General features: G+C 45.9%; 1 pseudogene; it reads right to left on the bottom strand.

Annotated features, from left to right (window-relative positions):
- Nucleotides 1-219: 219 nt before the first annotated feature.
- Nucleotides 220-25,773, bottom strand: LOC121833890 (annotated as a pseudogene).

Genomic DNA, 25,773 nt, shown 5'->3' with positions numbered 1-25,773 from the left:
CTGCAGCCGCAGCGACAAACATCGTTTTCTCTCTTGGAGAGCGGCACCGCAGTGAGCTCGGTGGGTAGCACTGTTGATTCGCGAAGTGGTTCGCTCCGTCCTCGCTGTCGTCATCTCCTCACGGCTTTCATGTGAGTGCGCTTGGGAGATGGACGATTCATGGATATGCAGTGACGTGATCAATCCGGCCGCCGGTAAGTGCCATCTTGGGAGCCTTTTTTAACAAAACGTGTTCCTGCCTTTGATGGAAATCCAATTAACTGAAAGAACATTATTATTGTAGCTTCACAAACTAAATGATCCCTTCAAGAATAGTCTTGCTATACATTTAGTGTCAGAAGTTGACATTTAATAATGGACTTAGTATCTGAAGAGTAGGGAACGAGCAAGCCCAGTCTGTGAGCTATACTGTGCATATAAACAATATACGTGAAATAGATACGTATAGTAAAAACAACATATACCGTATTTACTCGAGTAATAGCCGCACTGTTTACGAAGAAAACCTGAGCGTTCGCTTTTCCGCGTAGCAAGCAGATTGCCAATCACTGCGACCGACAGCATGATTCCAGCTGTTTACAGGACAGAGATTACGTCTTCGTGCGAAGATACCATCTGTGAAGGTTCCATTTGTATGGACCATCGTGTTCTCGATCTGGTTATTCACTATGTTATTTAGGCGCAACGCAATGATTGGCTGTATATTTGTTCCGTGGTAAAGCGGACACACGGGACTTGTTCATAAATAATGCGGCTATTACTCGAGTAAATACGGTACTTCCTTCGCGAGGGATTAATAACATTACAAAGTTAGTATATTTTACTGCATTCGTTTTTACCTAAGGTGCTCAGTGACACCCAGCGTTTTTAGCGCGGCTCAGTCGCTCACCTGGTTTCCCGAACTTCTTGGTTGTTGTTGAGTTCAAGTCGCGGACAAACTCGGACGGAAACCGGACCGGATTAAAGTCGCCCGGAAAAGAACGACTCGGATTCAGAGTGTCCGGTTCTTTCAAGCCAGAGACCACCTGGACGTCGGCTTGGTTAAACAGGTCCTCCCAGACCTTCTTGCGGCCCATTGGTGGCCAGCTGCTGGGCACACTGATTATGACTTCCTTAAGTAGAATTTTCCCTTTGTGGCCGCCAGGAGGAAAGCAGATGCCTTTCTGAATAAAGCCTGCGTGCAGGGAAATAGGGTAAGCAGACAGCCGTTTATTGCCATCGATAGATGGCGCAGCGTAAGTTCTCTCATGTAGTGCCTTAATGCCAGCGCCGCCTCCAAAGTGGAGACATCCTCTATATTAGGTCAATATTTTGGTTGCTTTCGTAAGCGCTGCCTTGCGTCAATGTTCATGAAATCACACAAGAACAGCTTTTCGACAGACAAACTAATTCTGCACGCAATAAAGCAGCAGGACCAAATGTCAGATTGACCCGTTCGCACTAGTCAATCCAGGGTCACATTCTGGAAGCGGTACTGGCTTATTCGATGCACCCTCAAACCCTGCAACTAAGTAGCGCAAACCGCCGCCAGAGGAAAAGTGTTCAGTCTTAGGCATCCATCTATTCATTCTCGTGGTTCTGGAAGGAGACTTTAACCTCACCATTTACATGTTCTGACAGACAGTAGATAGGGAATTTTTAGAATCTTTTAGAAGCAGGTATTAAGAAGTTTGACGCGTAATAAAATTAATTTGGGGCAACGACGGCCAATAAAGATGAACCTACGTGATTATGCAATCCTCTAAGTGTCCTTTATCCTGGACTTTAAACAAAAAATAAATTCAAGATAAAGACATTCATTATCCGCTAGATTTAGCTCAATTTACGTGGATTGCGAAGATCCTCTTTGCATGCTACTCACTGGAACTTACGAGGAAAATGACGCTAGAGGTTGAATTTGTTTATAACAAAATATAAAAAAGCACAATTTTCTTGATCACAAGTTAGAAATAAAAGCCACACATTTTCTGTTGCTTACTACTGAGTTAAGCATTCTTATATTAAAAGTGAGAAGGCATTCTCGTTGGACATTTTAAATTTTTTTTAAGAAACCAGGGAACAATTGTGGAAAGTCAAAACAATTCTCTTCGATACTTCTCTCTTTTAAAACATCGAACTTCCCTAACGCATGGTTGACATGGTGCGGTTTAACTTGCAATTTCTGGCGACGTCACTCGCCGGGGAAGTAAAGCCTGATGTGAATTGCGGTTTTCGGCGTTGTGAATACGAAATATGAAGTAATGTTCATATCGTGTGGATCAGGATAAAGGCCCACCGCGAGGTTCTTTTGCATTTCCACTAATATCTCGTTTGGTTTGTCGTCAGGAAAATTGGCGTTTTAAGTTCATAAAAGCACGTTTGTTCTTTAATATATTTAAGGAGCGAAAACACCAACTAGCTACTGTTAAACTGCAGCGTCAGAACATGCGAAAGTGAGCTTTGAGATATATATAAATTAGGATAGACCAATTGAGCTCTGGCTGTAAAGTACCAGTTTGACGTGAAATTAGCCTTTTGAGTGCATAAATAGGCTGTTCGTTCCTGGATAAGTTGTGAATCGGCAGGCTGGAAAAATATATACGAGAAGATAAATGAGTGTACATCTATAACATAAAAGTTTGCAGACCTATGTGGTAAAGATTGTTCGGTTTGGCTCCCGAAGTTCCCATCTGCAGTAGCTATACTTCGTTTCAGCTGAAGTACAAAAGCAGCCGATGCTACGAGTGCGAGCTCCGGGCTTTCAGCATCCCGGCCAAGCACGCACACTCGTGTTGTGAAAGCACTGTCCAGGGCCACATGCTCGCGCTCGGAGGATCAACTGCGTCTAGACTTAGGCTGAAACAAAGTATAGACTATCAACATCTGCGACAGACTCCACCTCTACATAAAGACGAGTGCATCTAAGTAATGTAACGAGGAAATCTAAGTAAGGCATTTATTAGAAAACGTTATATATACTTTAATGTTTATACAGGGCGCTCGATATTAAGTTTTGCGTATTTAAAAGAGAGGGAACTACGGGTAGGATTCTTTGCAACGTCGGGAAGACTATTGTATCGTCCACAGTGCTCTGTTAGAGCTACACTGTTAGCAAGCACCGTGTATTTAGCGAATATTTGGGGTGAAAAACGCGCTATTTACACAAGTTACCATAAGTTTACACGTTGAGTAACGAATAATTCGATCAAAAATCATGCGAGGTTGTGAAAAACGTGTTTTGCCTCGGTCATACACGCATAGTCGTGTAGCCGACCTTGAAAACACGCATCACCCCCGACGACGACCGCAGCACTGCCGGCTATCGATGCACCGGAATGCTTGGAACACACCTAGAAAGGATCGTTGAGAGAAATGCCGCGCAAAGAAACATGTCTCGGAAACAGATATGCACCAAAAGCAATTACACCATGTCGCGGGACGTGGCGAACCCCGCGCTTATCGCGCTCGCTGCCTTTCAACGTAACTAAAACACTCAGTTGGGAAACTCCCATAGAGACAGCTTTGAAGAAGTGGCCGCAATCTGTCTCCGGGCACCGAGCTAATGACGAACACGACGCCACCATTGCTCCCGTAGCGGCCTCTCGAAGAACTGCACGTCACATCTATTTTGGCTTCGCGAACAGATACAGCGATAGAGATTACAGGGGTGCCACCCCCGTCTCCCCGGCGGACGCGCCGCGTTCAACTACCGAAGTTCAAATGCACCTAGGGCGGGACGCGCTACCTGAAAGGCCCGATGAGGCAAGGTTCTATAAAAAAGAATATTAATTGTTCCGCAAAACTTTGCGAATTAAAGATGATAAAAACATCACGCGCCCATCATTTGGTACTAAACTCCAATAAATTTCATACAAAAAGAGTCTTTTCCGTTTGTTTTGACGCAAAAACAGGCTTTCAAAAAGCTCGAGATGCCCAGAGTACAGACAAACGAAAAGGAGTGGCGCTGTTGTCGCATTTAGCTCGGTCTCGGTGGACGCCAGCGGCCCAGGTTTCGACTGCGAGTTTTCCAACTGAGTGTTTTAGTAACGTTGCTGCCATTCCTGCCATTGATTCTAGTCGATGGCAGTGCGGCTTTCCTCATGTCGCCCATGTTTGTATTTATTTTAGGGGTCTTGATAATAGTTTCTTACATACCACAAATAAAAATATGGGCCTAATTACTCGTTCTAAACAGTTAAAATTGGTATAAAAAGCGTGCCCTCGATCTGAACACGTGATATTACAGTTGGTTTCGTTTTGCCTTCAAACCTTCAACTGCAAGCGAAGGTGCCGTCGCTTCTTATGCACCCTCCTCAGCATTTACGGCGCTCCGTGGTGGCCGCCGTATTAAAAATGTATACCAGTTGCTGCGTCTGTAGTCATCTTTAAGTTAGAGCTGACAGAGAGAATCTGGCCACGGCGCAACGCTGATGTACGCTGGAAGCTAGAGCCGGTTTGCTTTCGTTACCTTTGTTTGGTCGGTAAAAATCTGGCAACAACGCGCGTTTAGCATGGCGCCGGTATTGTTTTGGTTTGTCGGGACGCTAGAAGCTCGTAGGTTTGGAAACACATGTTGCGAAGACGTGACCGGAGAAGTGCCCCTGTGATGTTCCCAGAAGACGGAAAGTAACAATCGTAATCGTCGTGTGTGCTTTGAAAGCGGGGAGAGCCACAGGGTCCACGAGTGCGCAACCACAAGCCAAGGTTCGCGACAGCGCGGCGTTGACTTCGGCGATCTCGTTCTGTTTGGTGCAACACGGCGATGTGAAAAAGAGCTGAAACGTTCGTCGTGTGTGTTGCGGTGCTTTGTATTCCGGGTCTGTTTGAACCGTGCTTTTAACACGGAGCGCAAATTCTTTGTTGCGGGGTGGAGGTTCAACGCGTTCAGTCCCGTCGTGGTCAGCTGATCCGGCCCAGCTGGTCCGGGAGGACGCAGTGAGCGTTTTTAAAAGTAAATCTTCCTTCGTTCCATTTCAAACTGTGGAAGCATCCCGACAGATACCGTGAGTAAGAAGCCGCGGGCGTTTTCAACAAAATTACGTCGTTTTAATTGAATAATGGACTCCGGATTGTTGTCCTAAATCTGCCGTTTTTATGCTTCGTGTTGGACTGCGTTTGTACAGCGACGCACACCGCTCGAGTAGATGCTTCGGTCCTGCAAGGAGTGTGTTGCGCCCATCATGCGGCGTGAATAAATTGGCAAGGTTTCCTACCTCCCCACAGATGCATGTACTGAGAACAAATTTTACGCAGTGAACGTAGTGCTTTTTCTTTATTTTGGGAAGAAGCGTTGGTGCATTTATTATGGTACAATCACTTGAGAGTTGAGAAATTCGAGAGCGAGCAAGCTTTCCCAACATTGTCTCTTTTTCTGTGGCACTGCCTGTTTCAGTTTCAGTAGGCATATCTACTAGCAGGTACAAACTGCTCTAACGCAGGTAAAAAACAGGGGAAGCTTAGGACGGTGCGGACTCCATGTTTCGCGCTTTTCGCAAGGTGACGGGTTCTTTTGTGAGGTATGCGGAATATGCAAGCGATTTTATTATGCTCGTCGTTTGTGTCTCTCCAGCAAAATGAATAAGATGATCTACTACAAAGGCGCAATCACAAGCCAAGATTTACGATAGCCGTGCGTTTGCTTCGGTGATCCGTGTAGTTGTATTTTACCCTGCTCTCTGCAACACCGTGTCTTGACAAAGAGGTGGAACGGTCACGGTTTGTGCTGGCCTCCCGGTTGACAGAAACCCGCGTCACCCGCATTGGCACGGAGTGCGCTTGGGCTGTTGATGCTCAAGCCTTTCATCCGCGGCTTGTCGCCAGCTGTTCCTGCTGCTCAACGGTGAGGAAGCGGCGAGAGTAACCTCTGAAGTGAATGTAAATCCTCGTTTATTCAGTTATCCGGTGTCAAAGTGTGGAAGATGTCCAACGTGTACTGAGGGCGGGAACTACGAGCGTTTTGCCTTGCTTTTATAACCGAAACCAGAGCAGCGAGATAACTCTCTTGCGTACTCCAAAGTGACGGAAGCAATAAGTTTCAACAGGTTGAGTACGTCACCGGGGATATAGGCGAGACGGTGCACACTGTTTAAACGCTTGCAGTATCCACGAGTGGTACCAGGAAAGCGACGTCAACAGAGAAGGAGCTCGTGATTCAGCATAATGCAGTGCTACGGGCCCGTGTATCTTGAAACTTCGGGGTGATGGCAATATAAAAAAAAAAAAACACATCAGCGCCCCACACTAGTGTTCACGAATAACACCGGTCACAAACTCTCAAGCCCCGCCGCTCCACTCGACACCGACACGACATACGACAACAAACTGCATCAAAACGCCCCAAAAGTGAAGGCGTCTGCTCCCGTACTGCAACTAGCGGAAGTGAAATGTTGGGCGGATGTCCGTCACAAAAATATATAGAAAATGCCTTGCGCAAGGGTCATTTTAATTTATTATTGTATACGTAATGACAAAATCCCAATAATTTTTTTTTCCTATCTGATTCAAGCTAGTCGGACTGCTCATAACGCTGGTCAAGCAAAAAAAAAACAAAAATGTGAACTTTTTCGTGACCGGTTTAAGATTTATTGTTAATATATCGTTATTTGTCGCAACGGACTAACATTATAGATTGCGCCTCGATACTTTTTAAATGCAAACAGTTCTAACACATGGCTGTCCATTACGCCGTGTTTTGTGTCTTCTTCTATAAATCTGTAATGGTCAGCGACCAAAGAGCTCACCCGCACATGTCAAGCTTATATGCGCGCAGGGAGAAATGAATATCGAGCAGGAAGTGTCGGGTATAGTGTCGTTGTTGTGTTTGTGTACATGTCGGCGCTGTGTAGTACGTGGTACTGGTGTTGCCTGCGTTGTATGTAGGGTTGCTGTCGTTGCTGTCTAGTCGTGGTCGTTCGCAGTGTATTAACAGACTCGTTTTTTTTTTAAATATAGGGTGCTAGAAATCTCGATAGGTGGCGCAAGTTACCGCCCGATTCTAAATAGATTGCTCAAGTTATTTATCCATGTGAGTTCGGCATTTTTTTTTTTTTTTCTAGCGGTTTTGTTGAAGCTACTGACGCTGCCGACCGCCGACGACGCACGTTCGTACCATTGCACGAAGCGAAGTCCGCCGCTTGGAGACTTTACTGTGTATAAAAGACATCGATCGAGAACTAACGCGTCCTGTGTGCTTTCAATTCGGCTGAAAGGCGCGCGGTTCGCCGGGCTCGTCTCTCGCCTGTTCTCGGCCGCTGGCCGCCATGTTTCATAAGGAACACGCTCGAAGCGTGTTTTGTGGAAGTCAGACACGGTGTATCGTGATAAGTTTACACGGCACCTTGTTTGTAGACGAAAAACACACTTGGCTGTGTGTAAAACGAACACGTTTCGACGTGTCCGCTATAGGACAACGGTTTACACGTCTGGGCGTGTTATTTTTGCTAACAGTGTAGGGTGCCTCAATGGGCCCGTTGCTCTCTTGTCTTGAGCAGCGCTCCCGGCCGACACAGATAATATTTGTAGGTCATGTTTCGAACTTGGGTCATTACAATATTCCACTAGAGCATGTATGTTTCGTTCGATTGCAATTTCCAGCGTAGCAGAGGCTAGAAGAGCGAGGTCAGAGCCAGGGTAGTAAAAGTTACTTCAAAAATGTAGCTTAGAGACAATTACGGTTACTCATATAAAAGGGTACCTAGGTACGTACATTGGTACTTACTTAAAATGTACCTAGGGGGACAGGTACAGTTACTTCAAATATATTTTCTTTATTTGTTTACCCAAAATCTGTCGGAATATATTGAAAGTAAAGCTTTTTATATTAAGTATAGCCACAAAAATGAGTTCGATAAATGCTTTTGTTAATGTCAATGAGACAAATGAGGAAAACCATGTAGCAGAGACGGCAGGTGCCACAACCACACAACATCGTACCATCCTGCCGAAAATGGTATGGTTGAGCGCCTACATCACAAACTCAAGACAGCACTCATGACTAGAGAAGATTGAAACCATTGGGTCAACCACCTTCCTCTTGTTCTCCTTGGAATTCGCGGCACCTTTAAGACGGATTTAACTTGCACCTCAGCCGAACTGGTTTACGGCACAACACTTCGATTACCAGGAGATTTTTTTACGTGCCCACCATACGCACAGCCTGACATAGCTTCATACCTTGAAGAGAGGAGAAAATTCTTCTCTACCCTACGGCCGGTCCCACCAAGGCAAGGAACACAAAGACGGATTTTTATAAGTGGAGATCTGGATCCTTTTTCTCACATATTAGTGAGTCGGAATACGGTACGCGCACCTCTCATTCTCCCGTACGACGGACCATTCGAAGTAATTTCATGCACCGAAAAAACTTGTAGGGTCAACATCAATGGTCGTCAAGACGTTGTCAGACTCGATCGAGTAAAACCCGCACACTTAGACCCTTCCCTGACAGACCTTGTGCTCCTGCACCATCCATCAGCCGTCACACCTGCTCAAGTAAAAGCCTCCGTTAAACCACCGACTCCCCAAAGGACCGTGACGTGGGCCACAACCACAGGGGTTGCTCCACGACGCTAGGGGGGGGGGGGGGGGGGGGGTTCTGTAGCAGAGACGACAGGTGCTACAACCACACGGGTTGTAGAAAACACCCGATTGAATGTACCTCCAGATTAAAAACAACCAAGGCTCCACTGCGCCGAGCACGGTGCCGGTGAGCGCGCCTGCTCACGCTACCGCGTGGCCTCGGGAGCCACGAGAAATAAAAAAATATATGGCTTTTGAACTGAACTATTAGCTGGACGTCCTTTTTTGTCCTCCGACGCTTTCGGACACACCGCCGACAACCGCATTCACATAAGAATTCCAGGGCACGTCATCTTTTTCACGTAAGCCGTCTATTTGGCTTTAGAATCAGAACCTTCTCGAAGTGTTCATCTGACATCTTCGATCGCAGTTTAGGAGTACAGAAGAGGATACACCACTTTTCCCAAATACAGGGGCTTTAACACAAACTGCGCACATCTTTCAAGTTATCTCCTCCCTTGTATAGCTGCCAGAGGAGTTTCAAACACGCAATGAAGTTGATTTTGGTTTGAAGGGAAGCAAGCAGGTTGCTAGTTTCCCTAAGCGCAGTTCTAAAGGGATTCGATAAATCGGTGTCGGTAGAACGGCACCGCTAATCCATTGTTCGCTCAAATGAACACCACCATTCGCTAAAGTGTCGTTCGATGAAACATCATCAGCGGGGCTTCGTTCGCCAAAACGTTGTTCGATCAAGTCACTTTTATAGGAGTGACTTAAACGCCCCTATAGGAGGCTATGGCACGAGTGATTGCAAGCCTCCCAAAGACACATTCTCGAGCTTGCTGCTGGTCAGTGTCGGTTGCGTTTCTTTGCCGTTCAGGGGGGACTCAGCCACAAAAATAAAGGCTGGTTCACAGAGCAACATTTTCTTACGTTTTCTTACGTTAGGTAGAAGCATAGCCTCCTATATACTGACAGAGCCTGGCAGATCGCCACGAGAAGGGGCCGCCGAAATGGAAAAGCTAGGAGCGGAAGGCAAAGGGTGAGAGGATGGATGGATGGATGGATGAATACGGCTGAGCCCTTTGGATCGGGCGGTCGCTTACGCCACCTAGCCATTTTGTTTTACCATTTAAGCTTAGAATATTTAAATGTGAAATCTATATTCACTCCGCAGTGCAAAGAAAGTGAGGCTATGAAACCCCCTTGCCGTCAGTGAATAAGAAAATACCTAGTTTTCTCTCGATTTCTGCCGCCATTCACTTAATCTTTGCTTGGTAATCTCTACAGTGTCGTGATTGAGCGTTCCGACGAAGGCTCCCAGCCCGGCGACACTACTTTGTGCCGGGTAGGAGACAGGATCGAGGAGCCGGGAGGCGCCGAGCTCAGCAAAACAGAACACACTATATTTACATTATTTACAACATGGTTTCAGTGTTCGTACAACAACAACTTCACGGGTGTCCTTTCTTTATATTTCCGCCTCCCATCTCGCCGTCCACTGGCGTGTCCAATCGCAGGGGCCTACGTGGTCCTCGGTAGCCAATGTGGAAAAAGTTCGTATGCCAGCGGCCAGCCAATGCGGAAGAAGTGCGTGTGCCAACGGCCAGCCAATGCCGAAGAAGTTCGTGGCGGGTCTCTCGGCGTGGTGGCTCGCTCGCTGAAGAGTCATCCACACGCACACACACAGACACGGACACCCAGCTTGTACAAAGGTTGTCTCGAGAGCCGAGTTCTCCGAAGCTCCCGCACGAGCCGCCGGCCGGTGCGAGAGCGTGCTTTGGTCGACGTGAGCCAGGGGCACGCGCCGCTCTTGTAAACGTGGTACGGGTGTGTCGTAGCCTTTCACAATAACAGTCTTTAAAACCACTCTCCCTTCGCTGTCTCTAAAACCTAATGACTTTATTCAATCTATAAGGAGAGCCACGTTACTGGCGCCCCGCTGCGGTGAGACGTCGAAACACACTTTTCCCGAGCGAACAAGTGTGCATCGGGTCCTCGCCGCTGCAAAACTTGTGCGCTGACTTCCAGGCTCCCCGCGAAGCGGCTCTTTGATGCATTTCTGCTACCAGATCCTCGCGCTCCAAATCTGCGACATCTCGCTCAATGGCTCCGTCGACAAACTGCCAAGCTCTGTGAGTATAGAGGTGGCTATGCTCGTGCTTACTTTACGAGCACCGAGACATTGCAAGCCTGTCTTAGGTATTCGCGCGAAATTCCGCACGCGCTTGGGCCTTGTCGGTGTGGGTTGTTTCCGTTCGTCGCTCTATACTTCGTCTCACCAATGGACTATTGTTAGCCACGGATGCTAAAAACTCGAGCTATGGTTGCTTTAGTTGAAGCCTCGGTGGCTGAACAAGCGCTCGTGGAGCGAGTGCTTCAGTTCAGGCAGTCAAAGCAAGCCTCTTGCGCTTTCACAGACTTCGTAGTGAGTCCATGATAAGGTAAGACGAAGTATAGACGCTTTCAAGCAGCTGCGCATGGGCGCCACCATAACCGACCTTCAGTTTTTGTTCCGTCTTATTCCGTTCCCTCCACTTCACCATTACCACGGCAGGACAGATTATTGCAATTTTAAGTGTTACTGTGTCCTTCCCCCAGCATAGGCCCTTATGGAGTCTCGTCAACGCCCGCTTCAGTGGCTCGGAATCTCGGCAAGACAAGAGAAGGTCGGCTATGGCGGCTCAATCTGGCGCGCGCTGAAAGCGTCTATAGGGCAACTTAGAGCCACTCTATATGGCAGCGTAGCTGCCAGAGTAGCGACACGACGCAAAATTATCTAGATGCACGCGTCAGAAGCGCTGATAGTGATCTCCATTTTGGGCCTGGGAGGTTGCCATGGTAACCGTGCTTCTAGCGACGCCGGGCGGCAACCTTTGTAGTCTAGTTGATATCTCCATTCGTTCATTGAAAAGTGGTATAAGACGCTTGGCATCGCGGTACGGCAAGAACCTCTGGAGGAACGGTGCCTGTTTTTTTTCTGAAAAGTGAGACGATTTGCAGCCTGGGGACTTTCGGGCGACGAGAGCTGCTATGGTATCGTACGTGCACGGAAAAGGCGGGTGGTTTTCGGCGCCGCCGGGATGGCGGCCGCTTCGTGGGACGAACGTACCGTCCTATACTTCCGGACTTCGCTCCGATGGAACAAAACCCGATTACGCCGGCCACGACAGGACGATTGACTCGGGACATGACTGCTGCTCGACTGCCCCATAGTGAGCGAGTATATGTTTAGCATCATACTTCTTCAAGACCCAATCATCCCTTCACGATGAGATTTTCTCACCGACTGGTGAGGAGCGACGTCGACGGTGTTCAACCAAGAAGGACGGCATGGTGGTCTCTAGGGAATCGTTGACGCCATCAAAAGAGACGGACGCCGGATATGAGGTGTTCTTGCCGACAGGCCAAATGGTCGTTCGGAAATTTACCGGCATTCAAAAAGTCAATATTTTTATCTGGTGTAGCACACATATCCGTGTTAAAGGGGCCACGAAATTATTTTTAAACTTCTTCCTTACTTGTAATCCTCAACTCAAAAGAGAACTGTGAAATCACGCAGTCGTGACATGCTAGGGCACCGGTGCGATGACCCCAAACTCACCGTGCTTTTTAAGCACACCGTAGAACTTGGCATTCGCAAGTGATGATAAGTTTTGTCAGGACACTCATTGGCCAGGAAAGCGAATTCAAATATCCATGGACGAATTGATTGCTGACGAGCGCATACATAGTTTTCGTGTCCAATGCGTGAGTTGGGGTCGGCTGACGTCATTTTGGCCTTTGTAGGCATTGTAAAGAGGATATTTGGAACCAAGCACACTGACATTAAGGAGCACAAAACGGGCCCAGCTACAGAAAATAAATATTACTCGTAAGAAATAAATACGTCTGTAACTTGTTCATTACAAAGACGAACACACCTCTGAGCATCTAAGTTTAATAGTATGTGTTGATGCATTGTTATATAGCAGGACATTTCATATACGTCACTTGAGCAAACGCCAGTTTTTCACTTGAAAAACAAACCAAAAAACACTGCGATCAAATGCAAGTTATTGCAACGAAAGTAAGTTATGTCAAAATCTTCAGAACTGCCAAATCGTAAAATTGGCGATTAGTAAAAAAAGTTAAAGATCGCAGGAGCTTCCTCGCTAAAAAATGCTGTGATTATTCGGTGACCCAGGGCTGAAACAATTTCCCTTAGGCCTTACACGCGCCGTACACCTTTCGTTATGATTTTCAGAAATTAAGACTTTCACGGGAAGCTAGATAAATGCGAAAATTTTATCCTAAAAGCTATGTGGAGCGCAAGTTCGTCTGCTTCTTTTTGCAGGGGTTGTGGTGACGTCAGAACGCCGAGTTCTGAGTGGCTCCGATTGAAGGATAGTGGGTAGACCTGAAAGCAAGCTGCCTTGAGGCCTACCCACTATTTATTCAGAACCAATCAGAACTCGGCGTTCTGACGTCACCACAACCCCTACTAAAAGAAGCAGACAAACTTACGCTGCCCATATCGTAAAATCGTTGATTAGTATGCTTGGGAGTTGTGTGAATATTTATACAGCGTGTAGTTGGTCAGCCATTTCAAAGTTGCGACGAGTCACTCGCTGTAGATGAGCAATTTACCCAATGCAGTATAACCGCTAGCCTGGGGTCTATAGGTCTTTAACGTGCACCACGCAGTAGTGATACACAACCGCAGGCCGGTACGATGCTCATCCAGATCGAAACGGGCAGGGGTAGGGATTGAACCCAGCTTCCCTGATTGATTAGTACAAAACGTAAACATCGCAGGAGCTTCCTCGCTAAAAGTTTGTGATCATGCGGTTACCTGGGGCAAAAACAAATTTTCCAAGGCCCAACATGCGACGCATAGATTCCGCATCGATTCTTAGACACTCCAACGTTCAAATAAAGCTAAGAGAATGCGAAAATTGTATGCTAAATCTCTTATCGATCCTCAAACACATCCGGAAACCCGAGCACCGCTAAGGCGATATTACTGATGCTGTCGCACAGTTGCTAATACCCAGAGCGATCTTGCACAGAAAGGGTATAAAGTATCATTCTTTCAGATCTTCACGTTATACCTACGTCAGAAAGCACGAAGAAGCCCTGAATCATCGGCAAGCTGCGGCACATCGCGACTCCGCGCACCGAACAAACTCGCATCCACCAGCTCTGGGCGCTGCCATCTTACCAATGACATCACGGCTGTTGAGAGGTCACGTGACGAGTCGTCACTCGTTGCTACGGAAACCGAGCCAGCTCGGCTCGTTGCTATGGTACCGTGTGTGACCAATCGCGGTGAGAGGCGGCACAGGGAAAAGCGTGGCGCTACTCTGGCAGCTACGCTGCCATATCGAGTGGCTCTAGGGCAACTGGGGCTTTAAATGCTCAAGATGTAAAAAAAATAAAAATAAAAATAAGGAACAAGCCTCTGTTAAGGTGCAACACCAACGTGCATGACGTTTTGATGCTTTTTGTGACGGTTTATAACTTTCTTTCTATGTATATTAGAATTATAAAATTAATGTCCAATTAAAGAGCTGTTTTTCAACGTTATTTTAATGCCTCAATATTGCGATTATTTTCATTTGTTAGTTAATTATACAGCCTATAATAGACCACAGTCTCTAATATTGAAAAAAATTTATTTCTCGAGTTATAACGTCCTATCATCCACGATATTTTACGTGAGCATTCGGTTGGATATAGTAAATTAAAATGCAAGCAAAGAATTGTACAGATAATGTATATTTTAAAATAGAAATAAAGTTTAAAATAGTATTGTTTCATGTGCTATAAAAACGGAATCACGTCAACTAATCAAAATTACGAGACATTAAATTATTAAGCATCCTTCGATATTACATTTTCCAGAACTTCCATATTGATATATCACACTTTAAGAATGTTATCAGACCTCAAACTTTTCCCATTCAGTTACGGCAAGTTGCAGTTTCTTAATACACAATACAGATGGCGAGAGGTGTTCAAAAATAGCTTGACGTGCATTTTTTGCCGTGTGCCGCTGGAACGCCAGGTGAAAGGCAGAAAAAGCCCCAGATGTCAGGGTGTCATGTGCCTGGATGGCCGCAGTGAGCGAGCCAGAGATGTCGGAACAACAAGCACGAGGCTGCGGGTGCGCCACAGCTGCTTTTTGTGCGCGTTCTACTGTGCGTCGGTACACATGCCTGACCAGATCCAAATGAAATGGGCGCCATGAAGGGCATTCCGTCATTTGAAATTCCGCCACGTATGCGAAAATATTTGAATGTTTTTATTACTTGCAAAAATCATTTTCGCAATCAAACTATGTTTGTCGGAATGGTTCGACTACATTCTGTTTCAAAAACCACTTCGGTGGCTCTTAAGTAGCAATGATATTAAAACAAAACACAAAATATTAGAACGTCTCAGTGTCTTTGAGCCAACGCGCTGGCCCATGAATTCACATCTGTCGGGTTTAAATATCGTCCGAGGTTTCCGCGATCTGACGGAGGCCAATGTGAGATTTCGGCTGCACGTGAAAAGATTTCCAGTTAGTCCGAATAAACTCGCAATTTTTCTTTTATTGGGGCGTGTTAAGTGATTTTGGTTGGCTTGGCTTGTAAAACCCTAAGATGATAATGTTTGCTTTGCTTTAATTTAGATCGGAGCGCAGCCAAAGCTACGGGCTGATGAAGCCACTTAGTGCCACTAAATAAGCTACGCTTCAGAGTAACGACACTTGGCCATATTGTGGCTTAAGATCATGGTTGCCTGTTATCTGAAGCTTTATCTGAAATCACAGGAAACGCTTTTCCGCGCTCAGCAAGTGATTAAACAGTTTGCTACAAAGAGAATCGATATCAAATAAGCTTCCTAACACCGAATCTAATGCTGAGGAAGTCGCACTTTTGAATCCTGTCGATCGGCAGTTGCGTCTGCTCTGCCCAAGCCCCAAAATGGCGGCGCCCATAACACTGTCGGGGAACGGAGTGCCGATACTCTAAGCGCAGCTCATTTAGTGGCTCTAAAGCCACTGAAGCAGCGCCAAGAGCGCGAGGTCAAGCAGTTCGTTCTTTTCCTGTGCCGGTGCGGTCGGGCTAAACTAGAGCCACTAAGGGCCGGTTGCACCAACGTCGCTTAGCGCAAAGCGGAGCTTAGCCGGGAACTTAAGCTTAGTTTCGGTTTCGTTCGGTTGCACCAAACTCGCTTATCGCTAAACCTAGCACTAAACTACGCTTAACTTAAGCGCTCAACATTGGGCGCTTTGCTTCTGGTTGTTTCTTAATCCTGGATTAAAAACATGGCGGCTGGTTTGTCACGGTCGACGCGGTGGACGAAATTGGTTGTGCAAAGTGTTTTAGGCTACATCAGCGTGAAAGTTTCGACAAAATGACTTTCGATTGTGACAAGGATGCAAAATATTGTCGCGTGAAGTGTTGACCGACCCCTGTTTTCAAGTTGGCTCTCCACTTTCAGGGCGTGTTAGCCCTAACCGAGAAGCGTACGGAGCTGTGGGGCTCACGTCTGTATTCCCGTTGGTTCTTCTGTCAACGAGCTTATTCGTATGTACTTACTAATTTTCGCATAGCTGTAACGTATTGTTATTTACCACCTTGTTTATCTACACTTGCAGCGCGTATCCTTCAATCTGATCAGCGCGTTGAATAGTGGCAGTACATGATCTCGGCGATCAGTTGATTGTCGACACCTCTGCCGTTTGCATTAGATTGCCGCGCTTTTAAGTAATAAAATAGCGAAAATTCAATTTCTTTCGTTTTCTGAGTTTTGAGACAATCGTCAGTGAATTTTCCTTATCTCGCGAGTAGAATCTTGGCTTCAGAAAACTGTATCGTTCCATAACTGTAACTTTTTTGGTGATCGCATTTTTTTTTTAGATACTTTGCTTTATATCTTTCAATCGTTCCTCGAGAACGAGATACTGTTGTTTCCGAGTTGTGCTCTGTGATGGTGTTTTCCCTTTACTTTTGTCGTTTGTTGTCATTGTGACGATGGTTGAGACTATATACCGGAACACGTTTTCAATAAAATTCAGTTGAAAGTTGCGCCTTTTTGTGTCCTCCGTAACTTTTTTGGTGATCGCGATTTTTTAGGAATATTTTGCTTTATATCTTTCATTCGTGGCGACGACAAATCGTAGCGACTACTATGTTAGATTCGTGCGTTGCTGTATCGGGGCAGGCTGGGGCAGGTGATGCGAAGAGACGACCGTTCTTATCGGCACGATGTGATGTACTAGTGGGAGTTTTTTTTTTTCTGAACTCGACAGTGTAAAACTGAAGTCCGTTTGAGGCTGCAGCGGATGTTCAACGACAGTACAGTGCAGTTCTGTCACCTTGCTGATAGCAACGAGTGCCGTCGATGCAAGGTCTCGTGACCTGACCTCTCGACGACTTTTTTTCGACGATTTCCGGGCATTTTCGCGGCTGCCGTGGCGAATTCGTCACTGTTTTAACTTCATCGGTCTCAGGCTTGACTTGGTTTTAGTAGTCATCTTACCTGCCTACTTATATCCATGATGTTTTGTCTTCAGCGACGTAGCGAGTTGAGTGTCCTTCTCGCGTTCGGTGAGATTTGGGGCCTCGATGGCTCCTTCGCCTCAAAATGTGAGCACGAAAGCTATTACTGCCACTGTCAAAATATCCTGTTATCAACCGATATTAAACACACAATCACAGATGTAAAGAGCATTCGTGTTTATTTGAAGCTTTGACTTCTGTTATTGAAAGTTAAACGAAAAAATGATTGAATTTGGAGACCTTTAATTTGTTACTCACCGAAGAAATACAGCGAAAAGCAGACGCCGACAACTACTACGGCAGTTTTTTTTTTTTTTTTTTTTTTTTTTTACATCACATGATTCCTCTTCGCCAATCGTATTCGTCGCTCTGAGCGTTCCCTAGTTTGCTCTGTTCGTCCCTAGATTCCCTACGCAAATCCAGCGTTTAGCTAGGGGCGCGTCTGTAAAGCCGGCTTAACGTTGGTGCAACCGGAATTTAAGCCCGTGCTTACCTAAGCTCGGTTTAGGGCGCTAAGCCAGCTTAGGAAAGTGCCGCTTTGGGTTAAGGTAAGCGGCGTTGGTGCAACCGGCCCTAAGTAAGCTACGCATCATACACATCTTGGTGCTTAAAATGATCGTTGTCAGTTATCTGAAGTTTCATCTGAAATCTCAGGAAACGCTTTTCCATCCTGCACAAGTGTTTAAACAGTTCGTGACAGAGGAAAGCAATATTACGTGAGCTTCCTAACACCGAAATGAATGCTAAGGAGGTCGCACTTTTTAATCATGACGATCGGCAGTTGCGTTTGATTTGTACTAACCACAAAGATGGCGGCGCCCACAAAAATGTCGGGGGAAAGAGTGCCGATACTCTAAGCGTAGCTCATTCGGTTTTAGCTCACAGGCTAAACCAAGTGCGGTGTAAAGTCACTAGATTTTAGTGCGGTGTGGGATCGTTGGCCAAGTGTGTTGTGGCACCGCAGAACAGAGCATGTGGAGAAACGCGCGAGTGCGAGCTCCGTTCAAAGAACGGAGCTCACACTGCAGAACCTGTAGGGACTACAGCCCTTTGATGTGCTTGCGTTGGTCTTTCAAGTAACGTCAAATGTGCCAGTGTACGAGGCCCGTATCTCGAGCGGCCCTTGGAGGCAAATGGCGCCGCGGCACTAAAATGACAGGACCTTGAAAGCGAATGGCGGTGGAGCACCCGCTAGTGGCACGTGTCTTGCGCGTTTCCACAACAATGGTTAGCGTTACTTGTAAAAAACGCCTTTATCAAAGGTCTTGAGCAGGGACCCTAGGTTCTGTTGCGCATCTGCATCCTACCATCGTTCGATCGTGTATCTCGTGTACTGCGTAATGTAGGTTAAAGACCCCGAGCTAACAGTTGTACTGCACTTTTTATAATCTACAACGTGTAAGAACGTCGTTCGGCGAAACTCCTGCTCTAAAAAACTGACGACTATTGTCGAATGCGCTGTTACATTACATGTTTAATGTGTGTTCGCGTTCTTCTTTCTTTTTTTTTGTCTACAACTTTGATTATACGGTTCTTGATTATGATGAAACAAACTATAGTTGTCGAACTTCTGGCGAAATATTTTATAACTAAGAAAATGGCACGTGAACGCAAAAGACACACACATACACACAAAAAAAAAAGAAAACAGACGCACTGATAAAAAGAGATGAACTAATAGAATTCATTATAATTGTGTTTTAAAAGCTTTGAGCGTACCAAAAGCTATAAAAGCGAGCTTCATGCTTTGAACGGTGGTCTTGTTCACTGGAAGGGCAGTTAAGGGCTGCATGATCGCCCTTGTTCCGCTTCGATCGCACCATAAAACAAAATACTTTACTTGTACTGTATTTAGTGAAAGAAAACTTACCAGCTGCGCATGTGCATAGCCCTCAGTTTTAACGTGATTACAGACTTGTTTATAATTATTATTTTCGTTTCCCACTGCGATTCAACTTGTGCTCTTTTGTGTGCTACTTGCATTAGAGACCGAGGTAACACGAAGCTTTCCATTTCGTGGATTGTAATTCGCGGATTATACAACGCCAAACTCTTCCCGTTTGCATTTCTTCTTTTTTTTTTATTCTTACACACCACTACTTTCACGTATAAATCACGAAATTAAGACTGATACATTGCTTAAACTCTGCGCAAAAGCTTTCCACAGACCAAGAATCTTTGCCTGGCCAGTCATTGAATTCATTGCTGAACTCGTATAAAAATTAATTTTTATCAGTTATTGCTGCAAGTTAATTTTTAACCTTGGCATTCTTTTATTATGACTCCCGCACCAGTCCTACTTTCGGTTTTCCAAACTCAATACCTAAACCTGGATCTTATTTTTTTTTGTGTGTTTTTCAGTCTCTCTTGGTTTTGGTCGAACTAAACACCCAACTATCTAAATGAGACACCTGTAGCCCAAAAAAATAGTTTATTATTTTTATTTTTGAGGTATTTAGTTCCTCAAGATAGAATTTGGGAACCCAATTCTATCACGTCGTCACGTTTTCCTGGAAATTGAAAAAGAGCCAAAGGCATTCACGACAGAAGTGCCGGCCCGTCATATAAATCTGAGCACATTATAATATGTCTAACTGGCCTCCGAAATCACCGGTGTATTAATTACGCACAAGCAATCTTACATTTTTACACGCGTCGGTTATTTTGACGTGTGTTTGTCTCTCCATTAGATCAGAACAACTTGCTCGTTTTGTTCTGACCACACTTGCTTGAGACATGAGCTCGGAGCGTAGGCAACTGGCTCCCTTGAGCGAGAACTGGTACAGCCGTGCGCGCTCCACAGAACGCTCGCACACAGAAAAACAAGAAAACGACCAGGGGTGTCAATTTCAAGATATAGAACCATATCCCCTGTGTCGAAGCCCCATCGCACACGGTTTTTCGCTTTGATGTACAGGTCTGGAAGGCGATCCCACCGCCATCAATTGGATCAGAATCACACTAACCAAGGGTGGGGTTGCACCGTAATCTACAGCCAACGTTACAGCATAAACGACTTCCAGCAAGGCCACTGCATACTGCCATGTATATGCTCGTGAGAACAAGCCCGCGCAATTTCAAGCTTGCCAAAGCTATAGGTTCATGGTGCATGCGCAAGCTGCACGTGCTTGCACTCACGAGGCGCCAGTCGGAGCGCCATGCTCGCAATTCTTTTTGCACCTTTAAAAAAAAAAATGTAAAGCCCCAGGTTTACTGGCCTGCTCTATTTTCAGTGTTCGTGCGTGGGGCGCGTGATTCGATCGCGTTCCGAAGCGACGAACAAGCGAGTGCTTGGCTGAGGACTCGTAAATATTGGAATGAGGTACACAGTCACGGCCCGGTCGTTCGGTATCGCTGTCGCGTTCACGCACCATGGGGTGTTGCCGGCGAAGTCTCTTGGCTTCATTCTCACGAGCATGTACCCCGCAGTTCGCCCTGTGGCAAACGGCGCGAGACGCGTTAGCGTCGCCGCCGGAGCGTCTTTCAGCTTCTCGCAACAAGTGTGACGCTAATACGCGGCGACGCCACGACACCCGCGTCTGGCGCCTTGCACCGTATACTCTCGCCAAGCTTAGCGTGTTTTCCGCTCGGGGCGGCTTAGACTCCTGGGCGGCTCGAGAATCCACCAGCGATCCACCAACGATGACGTAATGCGCAGGACCATCTTCTAGGTTGTATTGGATGGATGGATGCCGCAGAACCCTTTTATAGTCGGGCGGTGGCTCACGCCACCTAACCGTTGCTTTTAATTTCAACGGCTAATTCCGAATAAAGTTTGAATGAACTAAGAATGACAAAGGATTTTCTATCACGACGTCACAGCAACTGTGGCCTTCTAGCGGGTACTGCATACAACTCATACGCATTTGTTTTTTTTTAACACTTTTTCATATAAACCGAATAATAAAGCTGATTGTCAAAGCTGTGGCACATTTTTTCTGTAACGTCCTGCAACGAAGGCTAAAAAAAAAAGATTCTGTCATTATTGACTGAAGTATTCCCTTCATTTCTCTTTCAAAAGATGACACTGTTCCACACAACATATTCGTGCTACTAGGCCTCCACAGTTTTTTGGAATTGCAGAATGATTGACAGACATGGTGAACAACCACGCTTAACAAACTCCGCGTCGAGCAGATGGCCCAACTTCGCAGCGTTTAAGCAGCACACACCTGAACAACCTAACTGGTGTCCAGTGTTGGACGTATGTATAGGGCCGCGAGGTTTTTTCGTGCATTCTTTTTGTGTCTCTCTTTTTTGTTACAACCCCATATTTCTTTCGTTATTATCTATATCAACTGAACAGCTAAACTATTTCTGCAGACTATTATATTTTATTGTTTCGTGTGTGTATTTGTGTACCACTACCCACTCAATCACATGTCGAACTGTAAAATATGCCATAACATTAATGCCAAATAAACACACTTTGCCTCTGAGATCCTCTTCGGATGCATAAATGCAGATCTGTTTGCATGTCTAGTTCGATCTGCTCTTCTTTATATACCTTTCATGTAATAAAAGAATAAAAAAAAACTTGGATTACACTTAAGTTTCCCCTTTAAGAGTGGTGCGCGATCGGGTTATCGAGCCACGTTTGCACCACCTTCTCAGTCGCCGTGCGAACGTGCCTTGCGTGGCCCAGTGCAATAAAAAATAAAGAAAGCCTTGCGTGGCCTAGTCAATAGTTTGTCTGGCTCGCAAACGAATAATCGTTGGTTCGAATCCCGCCTAAAATTCTTCACATTTGTGTCTCAGGCAAATGAATTACTTTATAGATTGAATCATTTAAGACATGCGGTTTTCTTTAATGTTCATTTCATGTTTTTTAATAACTTTAATTCAACGCGTGACGTCACGTTCCACTGGAGCAGTTGTGGGTTGTTTAACAATTTCGCGCTAGGTCATGTGGCTGTGACGTCAAGACCCTATCGACCAATCAAGATTTTCGCGGCACGACGCAGGCTTTTTCTCGGCCCGCCACCGACCCCGGATTTTTCGCGACACGAGCTCCTTAAGGCAATCGCTTTAAAGAACGCTGTGGCGCCCTCTGTGGCAACCCAGTGGACCCAGGATCGAATTCCGAGGGCGGCGGTGGATCTTTTTTAAGCAATTGGAAATACCGACGACGGACGGCCTGCGTCCAACTACGCCAACAACTACAACGACAACGCGACAACGTACGTCATATTCACTGGTGGGAACAGGCCATAACAGCCCCCTCTCTGTCTCTCTGCAAAATTAAGTGAACACAAAAGGTGGTCATCGCGTGCCCCGTTTTGCTTTCCTTCTGCGTTGTCTGAGTTCATGATATCTGTAACACATTAAAGGGGCGGTGCAACGATTTTATGATAAAAAGAATTTGCATCTCGTCATTTTTACGTTGTTTATCGTATCCCAGAGGATAGAGAAAACACTTTTTTCATTAAAAATGTCGCGATTCCGCTGCATAATCGTAAAGCAAAAGTCGAACATTTTCCCCCACCTGCAGCCCCAAGTGGCAGCCGAAGGAACTACGGCGGAAAGATTACGTGACCTCGCTCGGCTCTAAGCTCCAGCATAGCGCCCGCTAATATACGCAGAGAGAGGGAGGGGAAGCGTCCTCCGAGATAGCACACGGGAAGCTACACGGCACTCCGAATGACGTCACTGGGAGTGCGACCAGGTGTGACCCTGAAGACTGGGAGTGAGTTGAGGGGTGCCCGAAATGCCGATCTTTATTTTTTTTTTACGCAACAACTAGGACACGCAGGCGAAATCGGTTTTCTGTTCTTTACTTCAGAAGTGTCAGAGGGCAACTTCCAGAAATCTTTGACCAAAGTCCGAAAATCGTTGCACCGCCCCTTTAAACGAAAGTAAACTACTTCTAAGGTTCCAGAATAATCTCCCGTGCCGTACATCGGAATGTCACAGTGTTTCAAGTAGTCGGTGGGCCGCGGCACCACATATTTCCGAAAACGTCTATTGTACATATGAGTACTATGATTGAATAAAGCATTTCCTAAAATCATATTACGAATATTGAAAAAGAAAACTATCTTAGATTGTGGCTAAATTGCGGTTGCAATATAATGAATTCGTAGCTTAATTACAGGAACAAAAAAAGGCTTATATATTATTTCATTTATTCGGGAAATCGACAGATATTATTATTCTGGTACTTATTGTCCGCTGGGGAGCATAACCTAAAGTTAAGAAGCAGGTATCTTGCACATTTTGTAGTTTCTTTCCTTTCCTTATAGAGCTCTAACACGCCCCCCCCCCCCCCCCAAGAAAAAAAAAAATGCTGGGCGTTGAAATGGCTTGTCAGGACATTACAAAAAAATGGTTTCACTATAGAGGTGCGTAGTCGTTTTTTTTATAAAATTAGAAATACGATTTCCAATTCAAAGTTCCCGCCAGTGCACTGTGACGTAACAGTGTACCGCAAGGTGTCGGGGCGATCAGAAGGCAGGCATCGCCGGAAGTCACGTGAGTTGTATCCCTCCTCGTGCTTACCGCGAGCGCGTGTAATATTTTTAAATATTTCTGTTATTCTCCGCACCTCCACGAGCGATCCAAGCAGACAAGGTTTATTTTATTTGCTTTTCATCGCTTCATGTTGCTGCAAAGATAGAAGAAGAGGAGTCAGTGAATTGACGTGATCAACTATAATGCCTAGAAGGTGTTCTGTGTGGGACTCTCCCGGTATTTCAGCAACTGAAGAAGAGATAACACTGCATGCATTTCCGAGAGACATACAAGAGATGGACCGGTGGCTGACTGCGGTTCCCGCAGGACAGCTATTAGAATCCGTGGGTAGGCGATGGTTCGATGCAGTTTAATGATGAAGATTACAACCCTAGGCGAAGTTTACTAAAACTGACAGATCTCGAGGTGAGACCTCAACTGCAGCTTGGTGTCTGAACCTTCAGCAATGCGATCGGGCGTGTCGTATGCTATAGTCAGTTACAGGCTAAAGGCCGACGACCATACAAGAGATTCTGCAAGGCAGAAGATCCTCCTCACCCTAGGGGAGGAGGATACAGGCAGCGGTAGACAGGGTAGAAGGGGGAGAGGAGGAAGCAAGGGGAAAAGTGGAAAGCGCGAACTGCTCGTCGGTCTTTAAGAAGGTAGCGGCAAATGCCCCTGAAAGGGAATCGGATATCCCTCCGCCACCTCCGCATCCAATAGCGTCCCACCGTTTCCGTGACGTCGCGGCCAACGCGCGAGGAGGATCTTGCCTTTCTGTACATATTTGCTTTATCTTTAGACTTTGACTTAGCATTGTGGAAGCCACGACAGGGAGATTAAAGTTCCCCCCACCGACGGAAACAAATACGACCTTCGGGGATTAGCTTTCCCCCCGATGGATACAAAGGCTGCTTTCAGGGGCTCGGTTCCCTCTCCGATGAATACAAAGGTCGCTTTCTTAAAAAGTGGGACTATAGCAATCCTAATTTCTTCGAGAGTTCTAACATTTGTTTTTCAAAACTTGATAGCTTTTTTTTTGCGCCCAGTAGAGCTCTGTATCATCGGACAGATGGCATGCACTCGTAGACTGGCTCGTACTCGCAACGCGTTCATCATTGACCTCCATCACGTCGATCCACTGACTCTTCTTCCTCAACTTTTGCAGCACGCAAACTAACCAACGGTGCAGCGATAAAGAGCTCGTGGAACTGAAGCTTCGTTCTCTACGATCGCTTGTACGAAGTGCAGAATAAAAAAAAATGAAAAAAAGTCTTAGGTGCGGTGGCAGAGAGCACGAGGGGTGAGACCCAAGTGACTTCCGGCAAACCCACTTTTAGTGACGTAGGTCGATGCCTCCTCCCTTCTGACCGCCCCAACACCTTGCTGTACACTCTTACGTCACAGTGCACTGGCGAGAACTTTAAATTAGGTCTCGTATTTCTAATTTTTATTAAAAAAAACTACGCAACTCTACAGTCAAACATTCTTTTGTAATGTCCTGATATGTCATTTCAACGCCTAGCATGAAAAAAAAAATTGTTTTGGCGTATCAGGGGCCATTAGCGGACTGAAATTGGTTTTGAACACCATGCATAGTGATTGACCTAAAAACCTTTACATCTGATATTAAAGTGCCGACAGCGAACAACACAAAGCTGCTTCACATTCCTGCAGGGATCAAAGTTGAACTTATATAGGAATATAAGTTGTCCTATGTTCAGTGTTTGCATACAGTATTACGAATTCACACGGCGTTGAGGTGAAATTCCCAATTCAGGTACCAAATAATAAAAAATGATACTTAGGCACACAATCAGCAAGAAATTAGAAATACAAATAAGATAATCTTTTTCAGATTTATAGCATTTTGTTAAATTCAGTATCAATATCATACGGAGAGAGGAGAGGAGAGTAGCGGGGTTCTTTGAACATTTGTGGGTCAACGGCGTGCATCAATGTTGACCAAAGTTCATTTTCTTTCGGGGTACACTTATTCAAAGCAGAGGTTTCTACGGTGCGTAGCCGGCGATGAACCGTGTAGACACAAATCATTAAATACCAGTAACACCGAAGAAGAACGGCGTTTTTAACTGCCGTTCTTTTATACTAGGTTAGAAGAAACACTGGCGGATACTTTTAGGTTTACGAGGATGTCTCCGTGGTACGCGACGTCCTTCCCGATGGCAACCAGTACGTGCTCGTATCCCCCGTCCTGCTCGTTGACGGTGGCTGTATCCACACATCCCAGTGAGGCGAACACCAGGGAAGTGAGGAGCATCGGGTTCATCAT

The sequence above is a fragment of the Ixodes scapularis genome, unplaced genomic scaffold (assembly GCF_016920785.2).
Source record: "Ixodes scapularis isolate PalLabHiFi unplaced genomic scaffold, ASM1692078v2 ptg000005l_1___fragment_3__unscaffolded, whole genome shotgun sequence".
In the NCBI taxonomy this organism is placed as follows: Eukaryota; Metazoa; Arthropoda; class Arachnida; order Ixodida; family Ixodidae; genus Ixodes; species Ixodes scapularis.
The sequence above is the reverse complement of the archived record's forward strand: the minus strand, read 5'-3'. Positions and strand labels throughout refer to the sequence as shown.